The sequence below is a fragment of the Podarcis erhardii genome (assembly GCF_964252035.2).
Source record: "Podarcis erhardii genome assembly, chromosome: 2".
Classification (NCBI taxonomy): Eukaryota; Metazoa; Chordata; class Lepidosauria; order Squamata; family Lacertidae; genus Podarcis; species Podarcis erhardii.
In genome coordinates this window covers 57353549-57376051 of record NC_138498.1, presented here as the reverse complement: position 1 = coordinate 57376051, position 22503 = coordinate 57353549, and the positions used below count along the sequence as shown (strand labels likewise).

The window sequence follows — 22503 nt, the reverse complement described above, 5'->3', positions numbered from 1 at the left end:
GGTCTGGGTTTGGGTCTGGTGTGGTTGATTGGTGTTGGCGTTCTGTGTGCCTCTGGATCTGGTGTCAGTTTTTGTGGGGAGGGCTAATTTCCAGATGTCTGGCAAGCGGGATGTGTCGTCACGCTTGTTCATGTTGTGAGGGTGTTTCTCTATCTCGATGGCTTCCATGATTATTCTCTTGTGGTGATGTTCCGTGTTAAAGAGCAATTTGGAATCTGCAAAATTAATTTCGTGTCCTGTTTCTTTCATGTGTTGGAAAAGAGAGGAAGTTTTTTCTTCTTTTTTGACGGCATTCTTGTGTTCTGCGATACGTGCATTTATTCGTCTGTTTGTTTGTCCAATGGAGAGCTGAAACGGAGACCTCACATAAGACAGACACACACACCAACAAACTCCACAAACTAGAGAAACACCAGAAGCCCAGCCACCCTCCACAGCAACCCATGAAACAAACAGTACATAACATATCAGACAGGATCCTCACCACAACTGAAACCAAAGTACTCTCCAAAGGTTTCAACTTTGCAGTCGCCCCGAGACGCATCCCCACGGAAAACATCATATGCGGAGTCGAAGCTAGCCTAACCAAAATCAACCCAGATGAAGCCAATAAAATCAGACTTGAAGTCACCAACATTCTCTGCTCCAGCAAACCACCCAGAAGCAATTTACACAAAGAAGAACAGAAAGCACTCACCAACCTGAGGAAAGACAACAACATAATCATTCTCCCAGCAGACAAAGGTAATGCCACAGTGGTGATGAACACATCGGACTACCAAGCAAAACTATCAAATCTACTCCAAGATCCTGCCTACAAACCTATAAAAACAGATCCCACCACCTACCTGGAAAAAACCACCAAATCCAAAATAAAAGCCTCTCCTATCAGTGAAGAAATCCAGCTAAGAATCATCCCCAGAGAAAAATCATCCAGATGCCCCAAACTCTACGGCCTCCCCAAGATACACAAAGAAGGAACACCACTCAGACCAATAGTCAGCTCCATAGGCTCACCTCTACAAAATCTCGCTAAATTTCTCGCCAAGCAACTTCAGCCCTATGCAGAATCCATCTCTTCACACGTACCAAACTCCTTCCAGTTCATAGAAACAATAAAGAAGCAAAACCTACATCCTAATGACCTACTTGTGAGCTTCGATGTTGTATCTCTCTTCACACAAGTGCCCATTAATGAAGCCTTGACAGCTATTCAAAACAAATACAATCCCCCCGAATACATCTTGGACCTGACCAACCACTGCCTAACCAACACGTACTTCATCCACAATGGACAAAGATACAAACAGATAGAAGGAGCACCTATGGGATCACCCCTCTCACCGGTCATCGCAAACCTGTACATGGAACACTTTGAAACCAATGCTTTAGACAAGTCAGAACACAAACCCAAACTTTGGCTCAGATATGTTGACGACACCTTTGTAATTTGGCCACACGGGAAAGAAAAACTGGATAGCTTCCTCACACATCTCAACAACTTACACCCCAAAATACAATTCACTATGGAAATAGAAGCCAACAACCAACTTCCCTTCCTTGACGTCCTAATCTACAAAAAACCTGATGGCTCCCTAGGACACACTATCTACCGGAAAAAAACACACACCAACCGCTACTTACATGCACAATCACACCACCACCCTGCACAAATAAACTCCGTAGCCAAGACTCTCATCTCCAGAACCAAACGCCTGGCTGACAAAGACCACTTGACAACTGAGTTACAGAATCTCTCAAACGTGTTAATTGCCAATGGATACCAGCAAAACAGGATTACGAAGCTAATCCAAAAGGAAACACCCCCCAAAAACCAAGACACAGAAGAAAACAATGGCATGGCCCTCCTTCCTTATATCAAGGGCACTACAGATAAAATTAGCAAAATCCTCCATAAACACAATATCAAAACAGCCTTTTGCACCAACCAAAAAATAGCCAATATCCTCAGAAACCCCAAGGATAAAATCCAGTTGGAAAACCAAGGGATCTATGAAATACCCTGCAAAGTCTGCCCAGCCACGTACATTGGACAAACAAACAGACGAATAAATGCACGTATCGCAGAACACAAGAATGCCGTCAAAAAAGAAGAAAAAACTTCCTCTCTTTTCCAACACATGAAAGAAACAGGACACGAAATTAATTTTGCAGATTCCAAATTGCTCTTTAACACGGAACATCACCACAAGAGAATAATCATGGAAGCCATCGAGATAGAGAAACACCCTCACAACATGAACAAGCGTGACGACACATCCCGCTTGCCAGACATCTGGAAATTAGCCCTCCCCACAAAAACTGACACCAGATCCAGAGGCACACAGAACGCCAACACCAATCAACCACACCAGACCCAAACCCAGACCCTCTCCACAGATGAATTACAGACACCATCCAGTAGCCAATCCATGGTGGCACCTCCGGATGCTGCACCCCCCTGCAATCCCTACACAGATCTGGCTGACACAAGCCACAAAACCACAGCTCGCCCCTATACACGAAGCCAAGCCAGAGCACAACTAAGTACAGTACAGCCATCTTCTCAGGAAAACTCTTCACAAAGTTCAAGAGGTCAAGACACAAAGACTTTAACAACTAATCCACACCTAATGACCCACCTAAGTGGTACTCAGGATATCACTCAAGAAATCACTCAAGATATCTCTCAAGTAATTAAGGAACAAAAGAAGAAAAGGCACACTAGCCTGGGAACTTCCTCTCTGCCCAGAACATTGGAGGCTATACACCACACCCCCTCTACAGTATTTATAGGAACTCAAACACTGAGATCCTGCTCTGTTCCAGTAACAAGAAGCCGAAAGCACCAGCCTGAAGATGACGAGTGAGACCTCGTCGAAACGTCGCCTAGACACCCCAACTTTTACACGGGAAGACACCCGAGGACACCAAAACCTGCATATATATATATATATATATATATATATATATATATATATTTGCCAAAGCCCACAGTACTCTGGCACTTTTAAATTCCACTGTTTGAACCTTCTCTTACCCTGTATATAGATGTAAATGATCACTTAAATCCAGTGCAAAGTACAGGGATGGATCTATGCTTTCTGAATTGTCTGCTTTATCTTCCCGGTCTGGTGCTAGCCAAGACTTATAGAGTACCAGACATAAAACTGCCTTTTGCTGTTCAAAGCCCAGAATGTTAATAAGTAACATCCCGACAGATGAATCTAAAAACAGTCTTGGAATATATATATATATCATGAAGACCAAATTGAAAATCATTCCAAAATCCCAGTTCCAAAATGCTTGGAAGCAAATCCCAATGGAATTAGGTGTGTTGTAGACCATAGCTCAAGTAATCAGAAACATTTAACTTAACGACTATATTTAATTATGAAATGTTTCCTCTCCCCTACGGTCAAGGTGGGGAGCTCTTTTCAGTCCATGGGCAACATTCCCATATATATAATTCCTTTTCAGTATGAATAAACATTACAAGCATTATCCATAGACCTAGTTTTTATAAACATCAAATGAGGAGATTTAATCTGTTTCTTGATTGTACAACTTCAATATGAACATGGAGATTAAAAAAAAAGAACTTTCCTGCACACAGAAAACTAAATGAGGGACAGCTTTGTAGCGGTGCTTCTCTGTGGAAAGCTACTTTCTCTACGTAGGGAGAAGAATCCAGTAACAGGACCCTGACTTGTAGCCTGACATGGTACAATCTAGAAGCAAGCTTATTTCCTGGTTTGATGCTTGTGAGAACTAGGCCTTCATAATCACATTTGGCAAAGTAGAAGCAAGCAGCAGTCTGTAATAAGCACATGCCACATTAAAGAGTGCTACACCAATGTCTTAAACCAAGGTCTCTGGCAGCAAGAGGTTCAGACATCTTACTCACTACAGTACCGCAGCATCTTGCTAGAGGTAGGAATTGCTATGCTAGTCTGTTATCTGCTGCGCTTCAGTACCTGCACCGCTGCAGATGGCAAGAATATTCTCTGCAACTGCCAATCGGGACAGAAAAGGGACTAATGAGATTCTTTCTAGTCCTATAAAGTTACTGTCTGTTGGTTGGCTCCTACGTCTTACATTGTTCTGTTGCTTGATTCCCTGCCAGTCCTGAGTGAGACAGCATTGTTTGAATATTGTAGTTCTGTGCTTTTTGGTTATACATGCTCAAGTTAGACTAGATTCCTAGACATATGTGGCTCTGTGCCACTGCAAAGGGACAATTGCATCAAACCTAAAATGAGTCCGTGGTCCAATTACTAGAACTTAAGGTGATGGGAACACAAAACCAAGGTTTAAGGTCCACAAAACCAAGCAGCTTTCAGTGGTCAGAAAGCAAGTCTGCTTCCACAGAATGCTCTATCCCGGCCCTATAACAGCCCATATATTTATGTGTAAGTGCCACTATATAGGGACAGATAGGTAGGAGGAGTGCTAGCGAGAGTGTCAGGCTCTAGGACCTGGGATTGCTGGGTTCAAATCCCCACTCTGCCACTAAGATCACTGGGTGACCTTGGCCCTATCACTGTTTCTCAGCCTAACCTACCTCACAGGGTTGTTGTGAGGATAACATGGAGATGAAGAGAACCCTGGATGACACCTTGAGCTCCTTGGAGGAAATGTGGGATATAAAAATAATAAATTAGATGTTAACACATATATAAAATTATATCCCTCACATTATCACTCTAGTCCTTGCTAAAGAATGTAAACTCTGCCAATGCCCAGATTTTTGTTAAAGTCTCAACCTATTGACACTGGCAAGAGTTTACATTTTCTAGCAGGGACAAGAGTGATCAGATTTTCTTCATATTCTTTTTAAATATTATAAAACCTGCAGGGGTTAGTCATTAATCCTTGGTGATGATTTCTAGCTATGGCTCTGAAATGCATAACTCTACATTCTATGGCTACAAATTAATGGTTTTTAAGCATATGGAAAACCTCAAAAGAGTAATATATGAAATGTCCTTTAAGCATGACTCATGTTGATTACGTTCAGTCATTGAACTGGCACTACTTCCAAGCAGCAGGAAAGCAATAGACTCGATTGAATCATTAAGCTTAAATGGATGTATAAAACTGTACCCATTTACGCAAACACTCTTCCCACTCACACAAGCTGCACAAATCAAAGAGGTTGAACAGGTAAATAAACAAAAATCACGCAGCTCCATAAACTGCCCTTAAGCTTTACCCATTACAGAGACAACTAGTACAGTACTGTGTGGTTAGGATTATGTGCTGGCCATTTCTGATTCAGAGCTCTGCTTAGCTATGAACTCAGGGGTGGTCTGAGGAAGGCCACTATCTTGTACCTTCAATTTACCATCTACGTATATTATGGCTATACTGCAGCAGTACTGGCCTATTTTACAAATGAACACACATAGGACCAGACTGCAATGTAGCATGTAAAACACCTAAGGGGGAAAACACTACAGGCACACTGCGCATTAGTATCATTTTTGTCAACTTAAGATATGGCTCCCTGCTGGTCAAATAACCGCTGTGGTTACCTATAATTCGTTTAGCAGAATCTGCTTGAAGAATTACCTCCTGAAAATTATTGGCAATTCTTCTACACAACCAACTCGTCTCTTCCTAACGTAGCTGCAAAACAGACGACAGAGTCCACTGATGTAAGAGACCACTATATGTCAATGACTTGGATGGGATTTCTGTTTTCTTCCAAATCAGTAAAAGGGGGACGGGGGAAGAGGAGATGGTAGAAGTTCCCACTGCCACCCAAACAGTGAAAAAGTGCTGCTCGTTTTCATTCTGTTAAGCAGAAGACATGCCCTTTCACTGTACATGGGGCTGTTAGAAGATAGGAATGTGGGGTGTGTGCATGTTTTCTATCCCAGAAACTCTATACTAAACATGGTGCACTAGGGCACTCGTGCAAATTTAATGCATCTGGCGCAAGCAGCAGCCAGGTCATCTGTACTGTGCCAAGGAAGTTATATGTAATTTTGATGGATGAGGCAACTGCATATAAAGCCAGCTCTGTGCTCTAAGAATTCCACAACATTTCTACATAATTGCAGGCTGACTATTGCAGGGACCCAGGGATCCTCTTTCACGAACTGTCTAATATTAAGCAGCGGTAGGGCACAAAGCAATGCTCTTAGCTAGTCCTGTTCTGTGTCCCTAAAATCGAAAGGAACATGGAAAAATATATGTCTTACACTACCAAATGGAATAAGGAGGTAGGAAAGATATCCACTGGGTTTTTGTGTGTGTGTGCTTTAGATATTAAATGGACAAAGACAAACAGAGGTGATGAGGAATCAGGATTTAAAAGAGGAAGAAATGAAGGGGGAGAGTGGAAAAATAATGAGGAAGAAGTATTCATTAAATCTGAATATTTGTTTACTAGTGGAAAACAAGTTCACTTTCATATTTAGTTAAAGCAGAACTTCAACTTTATAGTTTGAAACTATAAATAACCCAACACCATGAAGTAGTTACATTAGCACAAATGATTTCAGTTTGTACAATGGAACTTCTCTTCTCTCTTCTTTCCATGTCTCCCTGGTGCCCTCCCTGAATCTGCTCCAGGGGATTGGGGGGGGGGCGCTATCTGGAACAGGTCCAGGGGGCATTTGGGAGACTCACAGGGAGCTATGGGGGTGCGATTCCGTTGTGCAGCCGGAAGTCTTTGTGCTAATGGAACTTGTATGAAAGCCAGTGTGGGATAATGAGAAAGACTGTTGGACTAGGACCTGGGAGACCAGGCTTCAAATCCCCATTTGGCCACAAAGCTTACTGGGATGACCTTGAGTCAGGCCCTGTCTCTGTCTGGAGTGAAGAATTAACTCTTTATTGTCAAAAGCACACTTACAAGTTAGCTGAAGGCTAACTGAGTCCTACATATTGCAGCTACTCCTAGGTGTACACCCAATGGAGTAGATGCTGTAACAGAGAGAACCCACCTCAGCTAATGTATCTCTCAACAGCAAACAACTTTGTTGGATACCACCAAGTATACAAATATGAACTACCAAAGAAAGAAAAATGACATTATGGTAGGTGCGGTAAAAGAAACCCATTACCTTGAATTTCAGGACATCATCCCACCAGTGGAAGGAGGCTATAAATAACTGGTGACCAATTCTGCTTCCTGAGAAGTTGCTTAACTGTTCACACTGAAATCAGTGGGACTGTTCACACTGAAATCAGTGGGACTGAAATCAGTGTCCCCAATCTCATTTGGCTTCTTGGATAACATAAACCACAGCACTCATGAATCATGAATTACAGACTGTGGTTAAATGAGATCATGTAGTGTAGAAAGGCATCCTGCTGGAATCAGAAGCAGCAGCCACCACTTCCTTTGGGAACTACTAGGGCCCATGGTGAATTACTGTTATAATTGTTGCATTTTGTCTCAACTTTGTGTGGACTTTTTCATGCTAATTTAAGGATGCTCTTATAAACCATCTGCAAGATTGCATGCACCCTAATCAAAGGAAAGTGGTACTGACATTCAGTATCCTGAAGACACTACCAATAATAATATTTCAGATCCTTGAGCAAGGATTCTCATCGCAAAAAACTGGAAAACTCAAGATCTACCCACACTGGAAGAGTGGCAGATGCAGCTGATGGACTATATGCAACTGGCCGAGATGACCGGCAGAATCCGTGATCTGGGAGAAGAGAAGTTGGAGGAAGACTGGGAGAAATTCAAGATGTATCTACAAAAACATTGTAATTTGGTTGAATGTTAAGAAGGATGCTAGATTATAAAAAAACTGGTCACCACTAAACTAGATTTAAATTTGATGATAAGTGAGACTAAAGAAAATATAAAATTTTTTGGAAGAAGCGCTAGATTATATGTGAATGAGTGGACATGAGATTGCAAACAAGTTGATAATTTGTTTGGAAAAAAATTTTTTTTTTAACGATGTAAATGGGAGCGGGAGACGTGAGGGAGTCCAAAGAAGTGACGAAATTGTTGTGAAAGAAGTAAGACTGTTTATTATGTGTGCATTTATATTTAAAAACCTTAATAAATATTTATAAAAAAAAATAAAATATTTCAGATCCTTGATGGAACTATGATATTTATATTCTTATACATGCTACACACATCCATTCTCTTTATCCCACCATGGTTTTGGTCAAAGAGGCTTGCAGGTTTTGAAGAGACTGCAATGAGCTAGGAAAAGTGAACATCTGTATCACAGTGGATTTGTCACTTTCCAAACCTCCCTGATGCTATTTTCTGTGCATAGCTTTTATCTGTGTAGCCTGGGCACAAAAATACCACAATTGGCCAGTACTATTTCATGTACCCATGTCATGTAAAGCACAGTTAACCAATGTTTTGTCAGCTGCTGTAGGTCTACAACTCCCATTGTTCCTGCCTATTGGGCCATGGTTTCTGGGGTATGATGGGAGCTGAACATCTGGAGAGCTTTGTTGGCTACCCTGGAGGTAAAGTGATGATCCATGAGATGATCCACATTGCTCCATTTCCAGAGACTAGGAAAGTCTTATGTAAACGAGCTTGGTGTGTGAGGGTGGCCTTATGTGACCTTATATGGGAGAAATCCAGAAAATGCCTTTCCTCTACCACCAGAGGACTTGTGTAAAATCCGAATGTAAAAATCCCTTTTCTCCAAAGCTCTTGAGAACTAAGAAGGAAAACAACACAACTCACTGTCGCTTTAACAGTGCAAGAAGAAATGCTTGTTGAATCTCTGATAAGCTTTTTAATTTTTTTATTTTGTAAAATGTATCAACCACCTAACCAAAAGGTCTCCACACAGCATACATGATTTATCAATAAAAGCAAGTATACATACAAAACTAAATTATTGCTGAAATAAATAAGTTCTTAGCAGGCTGTCTAAATCAATATAGCAGGGAAGTTCCAATGCATAGTTTTAATTCGAACATTGTTTAATATTTTTTAAAAAATAATTGGTTTTTCAGAAAAGTTTTAGTTGTCTTATTTTTATCTGTAAACCGCCTTGAGTCCCTGTCAGGGAAGAAGGTGGGGTATAAATAAATATATCAACAACAGCAGCAACAACAACAACAACAACAACAACAACAACAATAAGCGCTGCAATGTTCAAAGGTCCACTCCAAACAGTTATGCAGCAAACTTTATATGCCACTCTTAAAAGTGCAAGTTATACAGATTAAGGTGGGTCAAATCAAAGTCATTGGGAGGGGGAGAGTAATGAGCATCAGACTATCCAAAGCACTCTATGGAGGTAGAGAAACTGGCAGATGGAAAGGACTATCACCAAGAAGTCACTACCCTCAATTCCTCCTTTTCTGAGCAGCATATGATCAATCTGCCATACTTTTCATAAGACCCCTCTCATATTTTCTCCTGTCGAAGAACTGCTTTGCAAGGGAAAGGTGCAAGAGGTTCCTACTCCACATTGCCTCTTGAACTCAGAGATCCTTGAGAAGTGGGAGCTCTCCTGCCTCTCCAGGGACTCCCTGGCACCACCAACCCACCCATCCACAAACAAACAGAATGGAGCTTTCCTGCTTCAATCCATCTACCACCGACACTGTCAGAAGATGGTTTGCATGATTTTTCAGAGCCACTCAATACCCGCTTCCTCCTCTCTGAAAATAAAACACATTTCCTTTCCTTCCAACCCCACTGTTCACGACCCCCCTCCCCAAACCATGCATGTACACAACTCTGGATACATGTGTCAGATGAAGTCTGCTTTTTAAGGTGCCACAAGACTAAGAGGACTGCCCCTCTCGAAATCCCCACAGGAGACATTCCAGGGTTTTTTTGTGTTGTAAGAAGTCCACCTTCCCAGCTTATGCACACAACCATTTGCGTATATTGGAAAAAACAGGGATAGCTCAGTCAGTAGGAGCATGAGACTCTTAATCTCAAGGTTGCGGGTTCCAGCCCCACATCGAGCAAAGAAATTTCTGCATGGCAGAGGGTTGGACTAGATGACCCACGTAGCCCCTTCCAACTCCGTAGGTAGCTAGTCTATGCACCAGGTAAGCACCTGAGGGTCGCCCCTATATTTACATTACTCCCTTCCCTTCGGAAATGCAGAGGATGCTGCCAAGAGCTTTTCTCTTGCTGTACGGATTGCAACCCCCATTGCTGCCGCTGCTTACCTGAGCTCAAAGTTTCCCACAGACATTCCTCAGGTAGGAAATCGCCTACGGGGGTTGGGGGGGTGTAAAGTCACACTGCTCCAAATAACTCCCTCCCCGCTAGCGGTCCAGACCAGGGAGCGGATTTACCTGCCGCAGCCGCTGTGGAGACAAGTTGGCAGCGCCCGCTTCGTCCGTCGCACTTCTTGCCTCGGGAGCCTGAAAACCAAGTTAGGCAGGAGTTTATTACGGCGCGGAAACCTCCCCTGCCGCCGCCGCCGCCGCCGCTCGTCCCAGAGATGAAGTCATCCCCGGCCGCTTTTCCACCCGCGTCTCGCCTCCTCGGCCGGCGGCTTGGGCTCTCGCCGTCGCGGGGGCCCGCGAGAAGCCATGCTGGGTCAAGCGGGAGCCATGCAGGTGCGCCGCCGCCTCCAGGCTGCAGCAGCGGGCGGGCGGGGAGGGAGGGAGGCAGGGAAGGAGGCGGGGGGCCCTGAGCGAAGGCGGAGAGGTGGGAAGAGCCCAGCGGGAAGCAGAGGTGGGCAAGGGGCAGCGGGAGGGCACAGCGGCCGGAGAACAAGCGCCCCCGGGCGCGCCCGAGGCAACCGAGCGGCCGGCTGAAGGCGCCTCGGCCGCGGGGAAGGGGTCTCCCGAGGCGCGCGCCAACCCTGCCCTGCCCGCGGGGCGCACCTTCCGCGCCTCGCCCGGGAACACGCCGCTTCCCGCGCCGCGCTTCTAGAACAGCCTTGGCGTTTCCAGCCGGAGCTGCGCTTCCCCCCGCCCCTTTGGCGGAGGCCCTCGGCGTTCTGCGCTCCGATTGAGCGGCTGCCACGTCGGAAGCCCCGCCTTCGCCCGGCACGGAGAGAGCGCTACCGTAATGCTCCCAATAGCCGACGCCTCCCCGGCGATGATGGAGCCTGGACGGTGTTAGAGCTGTGCGCTCGACACCCTCCCCGAAACGCGCGCACCCAAGCAGCACCCAACTTGTCAGTGCGACGTCTCGTTGCCTAGGAGGTTTAGAGCACCGACAAGAATTAGACGCTCTTGTTTGATGGGAACGACAGTGAGACTGAACGCATTATTGGCAAGAAAAGGAAGGCCTTTCAGATCTGGCAAAGAGATAGAAACATTCGCAGGAAAACCCAAATGCTTCTTTACAAAGCTATTGTACTACCAATTTTACTGTATGCTTGTGAAACATGGACCACTTATAAGCATCATCTCCAGCTCCTTTATTCTATCAACGGTGTTTCCAAAAAATTTTACATACCACTTGGGAAGACAGGCAAACTAATGCCAGTGTAGTGGAAGAAGCAAAGATCACCATTGTCAAAGCAATGTTTCTTCAACATCAACTTCGTTGGACTGGTCGTGTTGTGTGGATGCCTGATTATTGTCTTCTAAAGCAACTACAGTGGTACCTCGGGTTACATACACTTCAGGTTACATACGCTTCAGGTTACAAACTCCGCTAACCCAGAAATAGTGCCTTGGGTTAAGAACTTTGCTTCAGGATGAGAACAGAATTCGTTCTTCGGTGGTGCGGCGGCAGCAGCAGGAGGCCCCATTAGCTAAAGTGGTGCTTCAGGTTAAAAACAGTTTCAGGTTAAGAACGGACCTCCGGAATGAACTAAGTACTCTATTCCCAACTTAAGAATGGAAAGCGTAATGCTGGTGGTCAGCAAAAGAGGTTTAAAGACTCTCTCAAGGCGAATCTTTAAAAGTATAGCATAAACATCAACAATTGGGAAACACTGGCCTGCAAGCTCTCCAGTTGGAGAACAGCCTTTACCTAAGGTGTCATGGACTTTGAAGATGCTCAAACTCAGGATGAAAGGCAGAAATGTGCAAAGAGGAAGGCACGCCTGACAAAGCCTCACCATGATCAACTCCTGCCCAGAAACCTATGTCCTCACTGTGGAAGGAGGTGTGGATCCAGAATTGGCCTCCACAGTCACTTACAGACTCATTGTTTAGACTGTGTTGATGGAAGACAATCTTACTCAGCTATGAGTGATTGCCAAAGAAAAAGAGATGCTCTTGTGGGGGTGGGGGGCATTATCACATTCTAGGAGGCAGAGCTAGCCCACCCATGAGGCACGGTAAGGCGACCGCCTCAGGCAGCAGGACCCATAGGGGCAGCAGATCTTAATCTAGACCTTTGTAGGAGGTCAGGTAGGAACAAGGGGCAAAGAGACAGGCCTCAAAAAAGCACTGGCAAGTGTGGTGGTGGAGGGTCATACTTTTGTATCTGAACTGCAAGATGTCCTGTGTGCATGTCATTTACCCTGTGTGCATTTCATTTACCCTGATAGCCAGAAGGGAGAAGTCTGTTGTGTTGTGTTTTCATATCTCTCTCTCTCTCTCTCTCTCTCTAACTGGTGTGTGGATCAGGGTGGGATTAGGGTGGCATTTGAACATGAAGCATAGAATTGTGTTTTGAACATGTGCTCCAGGTGTCATTCTGCTGCCTCCGCCTTCAGTGAAGTTATCACATTATAAACAAACTGACAAGTGAACTGATTGAATGTTCATGTTAACAAACAGGTCTCACTTTAGTCAACCAGCTGTCTACAGGATGCTGTGAGGAAAAACACACTCACTGTTTCCAAGGTAAAGAGATTGTTTTACGTTGAGAAAAGCTTACTGCAGTGGAAGATATTGAACCAGATGGTCCTGGAGCTTGCAGTAAAATAATGTGAAAGTTGATCCTTGAAGTACACTCTGCTGATCACAACCAACCTGCTTTCAGATGACAGTTACAGCAGAGTGTGGGCGGGCATCTGTATAGCTCTACATTCTTTAAACTTGCAACATTCTATTTCTGCTGCAGCAGCACCTTTGGGGAATGAAAAACTTAACAGCCATGGACAACTTCATGCATGCTAAGGAAAAAAAGAGAGAAAGCTTTGATCACTTCAGACTAATTGCAGCAGATTAGAGAAGGGAATTCCTCGTGGTCCTTTATGGCCCTCCACCATATTCCTGGAAGCACTTCAGTCTGGGGAGTGATACACTTAACAGCATTAATTGACAGTGAAGAAATTATCCAAACCAACACGAACATCTTTGCAGTGTAAGGAATTTAATTCAGTGTTTGCCTGTCCATATAATCAGCATGCTTTGATTTTTGGCTTCAGATCCTGATGATTTTCACAGACGACTGTGTGTGGTTCATTCACGGAAAACAAGAGAAGAAATGCAGAAACTACCTCTAATAGAAACAACTTTCCACTGAATATATTGTTATGTGTTTCTGGGTGCCAAACTCCACTGGGTTACAAGTTTCTAGGTGCCAGACACTGAACCCCTGGATTCAGCAAATGTTAACATATAAGCCAGGCCATTTTCCTGGTGAGGAAATTGCCTGGGGTGATGGGCTATCAGGAGAACAGAAAGAGGGTGATGAGCCATTAAGGAAGCCAAGGAGAGGGGTGTCTGAGCCAGATGGCATATGGGTGAGGCCCCTTCTCTAGCTTGGAGAAAGTGAGAAGAACAAAAGTGAGAGTTGAGGGTTTGCTGTGATGTGACCTAGAGGAAGAAGCTGTAGGCTGGAAAGGAAAAGAAAAAGGCATGGCTAATTCCTACTTGAATCCAAGGCTGTGACTATGGGAGAAACAAGATCCCCTGGGGGTGTTGATGCTAATAATAATAATTTATTATTTATACCCCGCCCATCTGGCTGGGCCTCCCCAGCCACTCTGGGCGGCTCCCAACAAAATATTAAAATACAATAGTCTGTTAAACATTAAAAGCTTCTCTAAACAGTGCTGCCTTCAGATGTCTTCTAAAACTCTGGTAGTTGTTTTTCTCTTTGAAATCTGGGGGAGGGTGTTCCACAGGGCAGGTGCCACTACTGAGAAGGCCCTCTGCCTGGTTCCCTGTAACTTGACTTCTCACAGCAAGGGAACCGCCAGAAGGCCCTCCACACTGGACCTCAGTTTCTGGGCAGAATGATGGGGGTGGAGATGCTCCTTCAGGTATACTGGACAGAGGCCGTTTAGGGCTTTAAAGGTCAGCACCAACATTTTGAATTGTGCTTGGAAACGTACTGGGAGCCAGTGTAGGTCTTTCAAGACTAGTGTTATATGGTCTTGGCGGCCACCCCCAGTCACCAGTCTAGCTGCCGCATTCTGGATTAGTTGTAGTTTCCGGGTCACCTTCAAAGATAGCCCCATATAGAGCGCATTGCAGTAGTCCAAGTGAGAGATAACTAGAGCATGCACCACTCTGGCGAGACAGTCTGCGGGCAGATCGTAATAGGCTCAGTTTGTACATATGTGTAAATAAACCAAAAATCTTAAAGGCATCAGTCTCCACTGTTCCTCATTCCGAAAAGCTGAAGACAAGGGGGAAAGCGATGCCTCAGAGAAGGGTGTGCAGGCTGGAGTGGAGGAGCTCCTTCTCATTGAGCTCTCTACTCCCTGGGAGCCTGCTGTGAAAAAGGGGGTGCAGGAGGGAAGTAGTGCAAAGAAGGGCCAGCTGCCTGGAGCTAAGGAGCTACTGCTGATTTGTTTCCTCCACCTATCTCTGCTGTGTCTCATTTCCAGAAAGAAACACAATCTGTAGGTGAGCACCTGGAACACCTGGAATCTCACACTGCTCTGAAACTAGGGTGGTGGTGGTCTTGAAAAACAACTTTTAGTGCACCTTCTCCATTTGTCAAACCACATAACAGCCTTGCTTTGTTGGTGGACTTACAACAAACAATTGTGCTGCTACCTGCAGATATATTGCAATGGGAGCATTTAAGTGGAAGGATTAGTATTTCCTCTACGCTGCTTTCAGATTACTATGCAATACAACACACAAGAAGAAAACACTTGCCTGTATGCTATTATTAAATCTGTCAGTAACATGTTGACTGACAGTCAGAGGAAAAGCATTCTTAGTAAGAATTCTTCTTACTAAAGGATCCTATTCTTAAGGGTTGTGTTCATGTTAAATTACAAAACAAGAAGAGCATCTGGTTTGCAAATCATCCTTCAAACTTGCCTGGTTTGTTTTAGATTTTGAATTACTAATCAACAGCGGGCACTGTTCCTAGAACAATCACTTTTAAAACATACTGGTTATACTGAACAATGCACAAATCATGCTCTGAAAGAGTTTCAAGGTTCTAGTCTTTTCGTTTAATAGTCTTTAATTTTCTTTTATTGCAATTCATCTCCTCCTTTGTATTTCTCTTAACACATTTTTCCCCTCCCTCTGTTAAGTACAAGTTCATGTATTGATGTGACCCATGGGAAATGCCCAATGGGGTAAATATCAGCTTTAGATTGGGCAATTTCAGTTGGGCAAATGGTGGTGAGGAAAGTCTCAAATCCCCTTTCCCCTCATACCATGATCCTACTCTCCTACTCTGAATCAGGTGCCTGCCTGCCCCTACAACTTATTGTAAATTGCTACTATTTTAAAACAAACCCACTAGAAATCCTACTCACAGGTCTCCCTTGTCATGTTCAGTTTGGCCCTCAGTGATCTATAAGGTAATTGTCTTCATGTGCTTGCATTCCTTGATGGCAGAGATGTAACCATGAAATCAAATTGCAGAAATTACAGCAGCAGAATTACATTTCCCCCTTTTAACAGGTAGAAACAAGAACTTAACTGACCAAAACCAAACTCATATACGATAGGGAAAAGCCCTGTTCAACAATAACATTCTTTTGCTTTTGCTAAATTTAAGAAACCAGGTATTGGCTGGCTGCAAAGTAACGGAAGCATTTAGAAGCAAACCCAAGGGATGGTTTCGGTGGCTCATTTAATGTAATTATGGTAAAAGCAAATGATTCTCTGGCAGCCTTAGAAAGCATGCCCTCCTGCACGTTCGCAAAGGCACCAAACTGACATTTGGAATACGGAAAGCCCCAGCAATTGCCTGTGGCTTGCTTTATTTTTAAAATCTCTAAACGTTACCATGTGGCCAGAATGTCTCTGAGAGGTCAGAACCCACGGTGCATGTAAGGAGAAGATGGATTGATTTGTCTTTTTATGTGCAACAAATATAGCTTACATGGTTATCACAAACGTTAGCATTTATTGTTATTCCACACCGGCAAAACTTTAGCAACGTTGTTCATATCCTGTTTTGTACAAGGTCATAGATCTGCATTTTAAAACTGAGACATGATCTGATTCTCTCTTCTGCAGGAGAACCCCAAGCTGGGCTCCATAATTTTTGAAGGTATATATCAAATGGAATTTTCCCATTGTCTTCAAAGCGATGTAAATTACAGCTGCTGCTTAAAAATAGGCATGACTACATTTCTCAGTTTATAGTTACACGCTACTCTGTGTTGAAAAGAGATTTTGGAATATCTGAAGGTCATAGTCTATTCTTTGCTGCCAGCCATATAATATTTTAACAGTATTTCATAAACACGCCAGAAATACACACCTCATATTGTGCATGAGTGATGCCATTTTGGCCGCATAAGGATGGCACTTGGAGACTGAGTTCACTGTTAGTTTGGGGGGGGGGCTGATCCCCCTAAATTCCTGGGTCTAATAAAAATTAGAATGAATCAAGGTTTGATTAAACTGTGCCAAACTCTGCTGGATTCAGTTCATGCTAACAATCCAGCCCAGCCTGGCATAGTTTGCTGAGTGTGGGTCATTGGAGGAACAAAGCTAATAATGGCTGAGCCATTAACCCATCAAGAAAGCCATTAGGAGAGCAAAGACTATGCCAGACAAGGAGGGGTGGTACCCCTCCTCCAACTGTGTGTATTAGTGGTCAGAGACAAAAGGGTTTAAAGGGGGTAGGGTTTCAGTTTGGATGATGGAAACAAGTGTCAGTTTGGGAAGCTGGAGGGGGCCAGAGAGAAGGTGGGCTCAGTGGCAGAGCTTCACGCTCTGGCACAGAGGGGGGGGGGGGGTGGAGAGCAGGCGGGGCTGGGGCTGGTGCGTGTCCTGGGGGCGTGGCACACGTCCTAGAGGCGTAGCTCCCAGCAGGGGCGGGGGAGGCAGCTGCAATGACACCCCACCGGGATTGCGCTGCTGGGAGCAGTGCGCTCCCCCCGCACTCCTCTTCCTCTGCCAGTGGGTGGGCTGTCTGTTTTATTCTGCAGAGAGGGTCAGACATGATTTGGGGGGGGGTGTGGAATCGGAGGCTGCAGCAATGGAAGGAACAGGGCCCTATTAGCATGTGAATGCTCTGTACTTTCTCCATCTAGACGCAGACTGTATATATGTGCAAATAAACCGTATGTCATAAAGACACCACAGAGTCCGCTGTGCCTCATTGTCCAAAAGGAAACACAGACTCTGCTAAGCGAGTCTGGTACCTTTGGAATCTCACACCGCTCAGAGATTGGGGGTGACATGTAACACTACTATTATAAATGGCTAGATATAGTCCATATAGTCAGAAGCGGGGACTCATCACTCCCCACCTTAAATTAGCTCAAAATCTGATACAACGGTGTAACATGGAGAACCGTACGGGATTTGGCTTTCCCTTCTCCTGACCACACAGTATTACTTATTTCCATGAGTCATGCTGAAATATTGTCATGCACTAAAGCTGTTCTCTGTGGAACGCTGTAGTCTGGAGGTGTAGTTGATTCTGGGATGGGGGAGCAGTTGGTGGTTTTGGCTTTGGAAAGGGAGTTCAGTTTTGGTCTAGTACAACTGTGATTCTGTTTTAAAAGCACTTTTCTCTCTCTACACACGAGCAGAATCCCATACGTGTGCTACCCAAAAATCACAAAAAATGATACTTTCAATATCTTTGTCCTCAGATCTGTAACATTTTCAGTAGCTTGATTATGGAAAAGAAATTATTGCTGAGATACCCTCAAGGTTAAAGCAGTAGGTTTTCTTCATTGCCTTGTCAGTCATTAGCAGGGGAAGGGAATGAGGCAGATTCCTCGAGAAATGGTTAAGTGATGGAGTTTGAAGAGTGCTTGCTGAAGTGTTTTTTGATTTTAAGCAAACTTCCTGGAGTTAAACTATAACGCCTTATTCCTTGTTGGCAATTCCTTGGGCCCTGTTTGCACAGCAGAAGCAAATAGTTGGATGACTGAGCATGTAGACTCTTCAGAGGGCTGATTTATTAAATAAATTAACCAGCACGCTTCACAGGGGCTCTTAGAATAGGAGAAAGGGATTTCCCCCCTCTAGTGTTCATACATCAATACACGTTACAGTTTCTGGATTATTTTGAAAGGGATTTATTTTTATGTTAATCATAGGACTTATGAGTAAAAATGCATACTTTGTAAAAAATAAATAAATCAGAGTTTGAACTCTTTCATAGTTATGTACAGTGGTACCTCGGGTTATAGACACTTCAGGTTGCAGACACTTCAGGTTACAGACTCCGCTAACCCAGAAATAGTACCTCAGGTTAAGAACTTTGCTTCAGGATGAGAACAGAAATCGTGCTCTGGCAGCACAGCAGCACTGGGAGGCCCCATTAGCTAAAGTGGTGCTTCAGGTTAAGAACAGTTTCAGGTTAAGAACGGACCTCTGGAATGAATTAAGTTCTTAACCCGAGGTACCACTGTACTTAAGAGTACATTCTAGAAAGTTAGTTTATAACTTTCCAGACCAATTAAAAAACTTTTAAAAATGGAATAATTCCTTCGTCTCCCTTGGGACTGTACACACACCATACATTTAAAGCACACCTGGAGCACATACTGCCCCCCAAGAATTCTGGGCACTGTAGTTTGTTAAGGGTTGCTGGGAGTTGCATCTCTGTGAGGGGTAAACTACAGTGCCCAGAATTCTTGGGGGAAAGCACGTGCTTTGAATGTGTTTTAAAGGTATAGTGCACGGGTCTGCAACCCGCGGCTCCGGAGCCGCATGTGGCTCTTTTACACCTTTGCCGCGGCTCCGGGGCGGATACTAGTGAGGGGAGGAGGTGCATTGTGCGCCCCGACACTCCCCACTGTGGCGAATGATGTACTGGCTGTGACGTCGCATGGGGGCGGTGCGTGCATTAGTCACGCACTGTCCCGACGTCACCTTCCCGCCCGCCCGCTACATTGTAAGGGGCATGTACGCTGGTCACTGCATTGAAAGGGGGCATGTACGCTGGTCACTGTTTTGAAGGGGAGTGAAGAACACACACACACACAAAAAGGTAACTTGTTAATTTAACGTTTATTTCTATGAGGAGGAGTAATTCTGAGGGGTCAAACAAATGAATAATAAAAAAAGTGACAAAAAAGTTATTTTTATAATGGCGAGTTTTGCAGCTCCCAGTTTTTTTTCCTTCGGAAACGGGTCCAAGTGGCTCTTTTTGTCTTAAAGGTTGCAGACCCCTGGTATAGTGCATACACAACTAGGGACTGAAGGTTTCTTTCCCCAAAAAACAATTATCCTCAGCCCCTTTGGGGTTCCTTTTACCTGTACTACACTACAGTCACACATGCAGGGGTAATACAGGTTTTCTTTACCACAGAAGCAAGCTCATCCTGCCTGTACCATAGATGTCAGCTCCTGAGGGTCGAGGCACTTTCACACCCACACCCACACACCCCGTGTTTGTTTTTTTAGGGGGCCAGGCCCTTCAGTGGTTCAGAGGACATTTGGCTCTGCCCCTGGCTTCACGCACTAACACTAGCATGACTTCAAGAATCACATTAGGTCCCCTCAATCATCTTGAGAAGATGGCACCTCTGGCCTGTACCAAGGGCTTCATGCTTTCAGAATGTACCAAGAGTGGCCTGTGTGTAGGGGTGGAGCTCTGTGGAGCCACTTTCCTGACACCAAGATTGTTGCACAGCTACACCCATGGTAGAGCTGGATTGGCTCCCTCAAAGCACCCACACAATCCCATCTACCCACCACCCTGTCCCACCTCAACCTCCATCCAGGTGAGCTGCAGCAGTGCTGGTGTCAGAAGAGTGGCTCTGTCCCCCCCCCCCATGGGCCACCATATGTACGCGGCTAAATATATAACATGGGAATACAACACACGTGTCTTTGCAAACACCAGTGTTATGCAAATGCACTAGACAGAGGAGTAGGGTAGGATATGGCTTCCTGTCAAGGGTCCATGTGGTGGCAAACCCAGGCATGCCCTCAGTGTCATGTGAGAGACAAGCCCATGGTGAAATGAAGCCACTGGGGTGATGCTTATTGCACGATGCCATTTTAGCCAAACATTCATACAAAACTAAAGGTTCTACAGCGCAATCACAGTACAAAATTAGAGTGGAAAATGATAATAAGTTTTTCACTGAATGTGCATGCTGTTGTCATACAGCAAGAGGCTCTCAATCTCGTGGTCATGGGTTCAAGCCCCATGCTGGGTGAAAGAGCCCTGCATTGCAGGGGATTGGACAATGTAACCCTCGTGGTCCCTTCAAACTCCACAGTTTATGATTCTGTGATTCTATGAAATGTCGTTAGTAAATAAATAAATATTCCTGAACTAAAACAAAGTAGTGGGTATCACTTTATCATGGGCATAGCCAAGTTGTTTTTTAATTAGGTGGGGGGCAGGACTTTTGTTGGGGGAGCAGAACCGAAGTGATTGGTCAGTTAGTTAAGTATTCTACAGTGGTACCTCTGGTTACGTACTTAATTCGTTCCGGAGGTCTGTTCTTAACCTGAAACTGTTCTTAACCTGAAGCACCACTTTAGCTAATGGGGCCTCCGGCTGCTGCTGCACCGCCAGAGCACGATTTCTGTTCTCATCCTGAAGCAAAGTTCTCAACCTGAAGCACTGTTTCTGGGTTAGCGGAGTCTGTAACCTGAAGCGCCTGTAACCTGAAGCGTATGTAACCCGAGGTATCATTGTATTGTTTTACTTGATCTGGGGGGCACAATTGCTCCCCTGCCCCCCTTGGCTACACCCAGGCACTTTATGCTATTTATGTATTGCCTATATACAAACAAAACAAGTTCTCATACTTTTAGAAACTCCCATCTGATCATGATACTTGACTGAACCTCAGCTTGAAACTGACTGCTGCTCTAAACCGGTGGTTAGCTGGCCCAAAGCATCTTCCCAAGGAATGAACTATGTGTAAATATAGCATGATTTTTCCACAAGGGGGCACCAAAACATATGGCACTATACTGTACAGTGGTACCTCAGGTTAAGTACTTAATTCATTCCAGAGGTCTGTTCTTAACCGGAAACTGTTCTTAACCTGAAGCACCACTTTAGCTAATGGGGCCTCCTGCTGCTCTGTGCCGCCACAGCCACACAATTTCTGTTCTCATCCTGAAGCAAAGTTCTTAACCCGAGGTACTATTTCTGGGTTAGCGGAGTTTGTAACCTGAAGCGTATGTAACCTGAAGCGTCTGTAACCCAAGGTACCACTGATATAGCTAAAACAGGGAAACAACTAAATATGAACTCTTGCTTGCTTGGGAAATAGTTGCTATTCTCTCTTCAGATTATAGGCAAAATACATTCATTCTATTCAGTATTTTGTTTAAGAATAGGACCAGAATACAGAACACTGCTGCAGTTTCCTGGGCTCTGATTTATATTTTCTATGTCACTACAGGACTTTGATGGATGTGTATTCTTTCCTTGCAGACCTTGATGATGGGGAGAGCATCCATCCGGGGGGGACGGGGGGACAAGGGAAAGGGTGTGGATTCTGTTTTTTTTTTTTTTTTAATTTTTATTGGATTTTCACATTTTATAACAACACATACAAAAAAAACAACAACACATGAATATTTTCATATCCTTACTTTCATAACCCTCTTTCCCTGACTCCCCCCCCCATACATCCCAATTTCCATATTTAATTCAGCAAGTTCTTGTTTCTCTCCTTAACCCTATTCTTATTATGTTTAGACTTAATTCTTTCTGTTAGGCCCAATTTATTGTCCCATTCACTTATATACATTAGATCCTTTATCTAAGATCGATCAAGGTTCTTATACCATAAATTTCCCTTTTTTATATTGAAATATAAATCAAAATTATAAAACCCCAAAATCATAAAATTTTTGAATTCTGTTTTCCCCCTTCCTCCCTGCCCAGGTATCTGTCCCTTCCCAAATAACTGTCAGTTATTTGGGAATTCTGACAGTGAGTTTTCCAATCCAGTGCTCTGAGTAACAATATTGCAAGGTACTGAACAAACAGAAGCAATGGATGGCAGTCACAAATTACAATCACATGCTCAGTTTAAAAAACAGGTGATTTCAGTGTCATATGTTGTGAATAACAATGGTTGTGCATTCCACAAGTGGAATTTAAAATATTATCATAGTAAGGTTTTATGTATCAGAGCAGCATAGCACAACATGCAGCTGAGTAATCAAGAATATATAGGAATGTTCTGGCAATACTGGGCTACATGAAGGACACAGAATAAAAATGAGTCAGAGGAGGCCAGGAAGAGAACAAAAACCAGCAGAGATAGGTAGGTATCTGTATCCTTATCTGAAACACCTGAA

The 22503-nt window shown here is 44.2% G+C and overlaps 1 protein-coding gene across 2 annotated transcripts in view; it reads right to left on the bottom strand.

Annotated features, from left to right (window-relative positions):
* Nucleotides 1-10927, bottom strand: part of P4HA2 (prolyl 4-hydroxylase subunit alpha 2) — a 48203-nt gene extending 37276 nt beyond the window's left edge. Inside the window, exons 1-2 of one of the 2 annotated variants that reach the window (XM_081851073.1) lie at nt 10810-10927; nt 10273-10341 (exon numbers count right to left, since the gene is read on the bottom strand). The gene's annotated coding sequence lies outside the window, so the exon portion shown is untranslated. Of the gene's footprint in view, nt 1-10272; nt 10560-10809 lie in introns of those variants that run through there. The other variant, XM_081851074.1, reaches the window with a different exon arrangement.
* Nucleotides 10928-22503: the final 11576 nt, after the last annotated feature.